This window comes from Leopardus geoffroyi, chromosome C1 (genome assembly GCF_018350155.1).
Source record: "Leopardus geoffroyi isolate Oge1 chromosome C1, O.geoffroyi_Oge1_pat1.0, whole genome shotgun sequence".
NCBI classification, from domain to species: Eukaryota; Metazoa; Chordata; class Mammalia; order Carnivora; family Felidae; genus Leopardus; species Leopardus geoffroyi.
In genome coordinates, this window is record NC_059328.1 from 162,320,209 (window position 1) to 162,325,254 (window position 5,046).

Below are 5,046 nucleotides of genomic sequence, written 5' to 3' on the forward strand. Positions count from 1 at the left end.
TCCTTTAATTTTACAATGTTGGTGCATCCAAAGGTCAAACAAAGCATCCGAAGGCAAGTTGAGCCAATAGATTGCCAAATAAGAATTTGGCATTCATTGTCAAGTATATATATATTTAAAAAAGAAATTCATGCAGTCCTTTTATTTTTCTAAGCTAATGCTCCAGAACATGATTATGCCGAATAATTTATTAAATATGAAATAGTATGGATTATTTCATGTCTTAAAAACATTTCCAGTCCTACTTATGACAGATTAAAGACAGCCTTTTTTAAAATATATTTTTAATGTTTTTATTTGTTTTTGAGAGAGAGAGAGAGAGAGAGAGAGCATGCAAGCAGAGGAGGGGCAGAGAAAGGGAGACACAGAATACGAAGCATGCTGCTGGCTCTGAGCTGTCAGCACAGAGCCCAGTGTGGGGCTTGAACCCATGAACCATGAGATCATGGCCTGAGCCAAAGTCGGAGGCTCAACCAACTGAGCCACCCAGGAGCCCAGATTAAAGACAGCCTAAAATTCTCTGATACTCCTCACATCTAGAGGTGGGGTCAAATTCTCTTTCTCTGGATTATGGGCTGGCTATGATGATTTGTTTGTAACCAATAGAATGTGGCAGACGTGAGGCCACATGATTTCAGGGGCCAGGTCCAGTGAAGCCTTGCAGTTTCTGCCTTGGCCTCTTGTACATTCTCTCTCTGGACACTCCCCCTTTGGATGTTTCCACTTGGAATCCAGCTGCCATGTTGTGAGAAGCCCACAGCACATAGAGAAACCCCATACAGACACATCAGCAGCCTGTCTGAGCTCCAGCCAACAGCCAGCAGGAACTGCTTCCGTAAGAGTAGCCTCCATGAGCATCCTTCCCAGTCGTGCCATTGGATGGGTGTGGTTCCTGATGACATCTGACTACAACTGAATGAGAGACCCCAAAAGGGTACTGCCTAGACACGCCCCTTGGGAATTTCTTTTTTCTGTTTAAGATTTTATTTTTTAAGTCAACCCAGAGACCAAGAGTCACATGCTCTACTGACTGAGTCAGCCAGGCGCCCTGGGGAATTTCTGATCTAGAAAAATTATGAACACGATAAAGTGGTTGTGTTAAGATGCTAATACCTGGGGTAATTTATTCCATAGCAATACATAATGGGAACACTATCTTTTTTTTTTTTTTTTTTTTTTTTTAAATTATTTATTTTTAAGAGACAGAGTGCGAGTGGGGAAGGGGCCGAGAGAAAGAGGGAGACACAGAATCCAAAGCAGGCTCCAGGCTCTGAGCTGTCAGCACCGAGCCCGACGCGGGGCTCAAACCCACCAGCTGCAAGATCACGACCTGAGCCAAAGTCGGCTGCCCAACCGACTAAGCCACCCAGGCGCCCCTGGGAACACTATCTTAATGTGGTTGCTCTTACTTCTCAGGCCTAAGAAAACACATCTGTTGTTAGCACTATTTCCACTTAATGTTTTCTTATTGACACTGTTCATGAAGGTTTATGGGTTAATTTTTAAAGAATAAAATGTGTAGGAAAAAAAAATGAAATGTTTGAAATTTTTTTTTTTTTTTTTGCCTTGATTTCCCGTTGTGATGGTGAAAACATGCTATAAGAAATCAGCAAGGGGCACCTGGGTGGCTCAGTCGGTTAAGCGTCCGACTTCGGCTCAGGTCATGATCTCGCGGTCCATGAGTTCGAGCCCCGTGTCGGGCTCTGGGCTGATGGCTCAGAGCCTGGAGCCTGCTTCAGATTCTGTGTCTCCCTCTCTTTCTTACCCTCCCCTTCATGCTCTGTCTCTCTCTGTTTCAAAAATAAATAAACGTTAAAAAAAAATTAAAAAAAAAAAAGAAATCAGCAAAAGTATTGTGCAGAATGTTTGTTCTCTTGTTTCTTTGTGGCAAACACCATGGCTGTCCACACAACGTGCCTGATGGAGGGTAAGCAGACTTTCAAGATAAAAACGATAAGTAAGCCTCTTCTAGGAAGATTTAGAGATTGTAATCAAAAGTACTCAAAATAATAGAATGGCTAATTATCTCATTAGTAAATTTATGAACTAAAGGTGCAATTTAAAAATAAAATAAATAAATGCTCCCAGTTAGGCATCATGCAAGTAGGATAAAGAAAAGTTTCATGTCTGCCTGGGGGGCAACATAAAGGAGTCTAAGTTTTGACACGTGGTACCCAGAGGTAGTAAGTTTTATAGTATGTGTTTTTAGAAGAATATTGTATAATTATTTGCTGTTTTGCAATGCCCTATGCCTAGCTTAGCACTTCAAGTAATACGAGGCTAGAGAAATGAATCACTTAAGGAAGAGAAAAAGAAGTCCTTACAAATGACACTGGATCCTTCCTCCACCTCTATTTTTAAAGGAACAAAATGGAAGACACTATTTCTTTCTACTCTTGTAGAAAAATAAGAAGGGTAAGATTCCAGAAATTTACGTGTCAACTAGAAAGCTCTGATGACTCTGAAAAATCCCTATAACCAATAAACAAAAATCTTTCTCTCCACCTGGGCTCACATGATCCAGTCTTTGAATAAAAATGCCCAGTCACTGCATTCCCTCAAGGAGGGCCATCTGACAGTCAGATAATTCTTGTGATAACAGGACAGGATTTTCTTTTAACAAATAACCTTTTAAAAAATGGGAAGACTTATTACATTGCTTGGCAGTATGAGAGACTAGTCATAAAGGGGGAAAGGTGTGGGCTTGGTGATTTTTTTTTTACCCTGATTCTGCTGAGGAAACACAGTCTAGAGAAAGTCAAGAGCCAAACAGGAATGTCAGCCACTTCTAGCCCCTAGCAATGGGGACTTCTTGTGGGAAAACCAGTCTTGGCTACATCAGTAACCTCGGACCCCTGCTTTGTAGAAGCTTGTCTTTTGCAACCGCCCATCTTGTACTAAGTCCACTGACCATGTTCACATCTGGTAGCCTTGTCGAGGTCACCGCGAAGCTGAAGGCTCTGGCCGGGGAGCCGGCAGAGACTCAGGCTCTGTCAGTCACAGGAAGGGGAGGAAGGAAGAAAAGGCACAGATACAAACAGCCTTGACTGTCCTCGGTTTCAGTGGCTCATTTCCAGCTTCCTGTCTGGTTTGACTCTGGGGGAAAAATGAAAAAAAAAAAGAAAAGAAAAGAAAGAAAACACACTGTTCTGAGTCTCCTACTGTGAGCCAGAGCACATAGAAAGCCCGTCAAAGGGAGGAAGAGGACATACTCCATGTGACAAGCCTGTAGACATATGGGTGGGTGCCCGTGGGAAGGCTCAGTGACTCTTACTTGCTGTGCGGGCAGAAAGTGAGGCCAGGTGACTGGATGTCTAGTTGGGAAGCACCCTACTCCTCTTTCACAGGCAGAAGAGTCCACATTCTTCATTTATGTTCGTCTGAGAACAGAAAGCCAGTCTTACGGGGAGCTTACCGTGAGAATCACCTGGCGCCATGATATCCCCGTGAGTAATCCTCTTGTTGAAAACTTCAAGAGAAGGTGCTGGATGAGCTCTGTCAAAATGTACCCACCACAGGCTGCCCTGTTCTCTGGAAGTAGAGCACGCCTACGGAAGCTTCATAAGCCGAAACGGCCCAGAGGGAAGAAGCAATTGCCATCATTTTGTATGGAAAACTTTTGAGTGTCCCCGAACCCAGAAAGAATCTCTCTTGGGCTTTCCTGATAACCTTAGGACGCGTCTTGCTCACGGATGCACAAAACAAATCGAGATAAAGCGCAGATGCTCTCAGACGCGGTTCAAAGCTAGGGGAGCTGGCTGCTGAGATGCTGAGTGCGGTTCCGGGAAAGGAGCTTGGTGGAGCCACTCTCGCTGCCCGGGTGTCTACTGCCCCTATCGTGGCTCTCTGCAAAACAACGCTATTTTCACTTGTCCTCTTTTGTCCTAAAAACAAAATTGCTTTTCAGATTTCCTTCGGTTAGCGAAACCGTGTACTAATGCAGGTCTTTTGTAACAGCCAAGTGGTCTAACTTGAACTTTGAAAAAACAGGGGCTACCTGTAATCACAACTAGCCGACTGATGAAATGAGCAAGGGTTCCCTGTACAGTGCAAAGAAGGACCCACGAGAGGAAGACATGAGGACAGAGCACATCCCCTCCCAGGCAGGGTACCCAGACTCGACTGTATCAGCCCCATTCCTGGGGTGGGGGGCGGGGAGGAGGGCTTCTGGGCTGCCAATCCCAGGGCCTCACTGGCCTCAGGGTGGTTTTTGTGCCCTCCTTCTGTTTTCTGCAGCGTCCTCTCCGCTTACTATCTCCTGGCTCTTCATTGAACATATAATATCTGGTGCAACTCTAAGGTATCTGGAACTCCTCCATAAGGGATGTTTTGCAATTTTTAGGGGTGCTTTTGACTGTCAAAATAACTATAGGAGGGGGGTGCTACATACAGTTAATGGGCAGGGCCAAGGATGTCGGATGTCCTGCAATGCACAGGCCTTGCCAAACAACAACGAATCATCCTTCCATCTGCGTCCTTCATGACTTTCAAACAATCCGCTGCACGTTCACATACATGAACATCGTTGTAATTTCTAGCCTAGGACCTTCTTCCATTCTACATATAAACAGAAGGTTCTTCTGCATTTTGCATGATTTTATTATGCTCTGAATTTTCTGCTTGACTGAGGAAAGATTATCCCTTGTTTCATTTGAGATTTGCCGGGAGTTGTCCCTGTTTCTGAATGTCAGTCCATGACAGTCATGCTCAGCTCTAGGTATCTGAGATGCCAACACAGCACTCCCGTGTCAGCCTGCGTCTGTGGCTATCACAGGCGTGGTGACTACATCTCGATTGGCGTGTAGTTGCACGCCAGCATGTACGTATTAAAATCAAGGACATTTTATTTTAAATAACTTTTATTTCTCTTTTATATTATAATTGGGCAGTGTATGTATTATGTGTAAGTAGATTATACTACCTATGAATGTCATAGGACAGTAAAGAGTGTGGACAAAATGTTTGGGATGTGGGGGTGGGGGGTGGGGAACACAAGGCCTGTCAGGGTTGAGAAACTGCCAAGATGAGCTGGAGCATTTAAAGTTA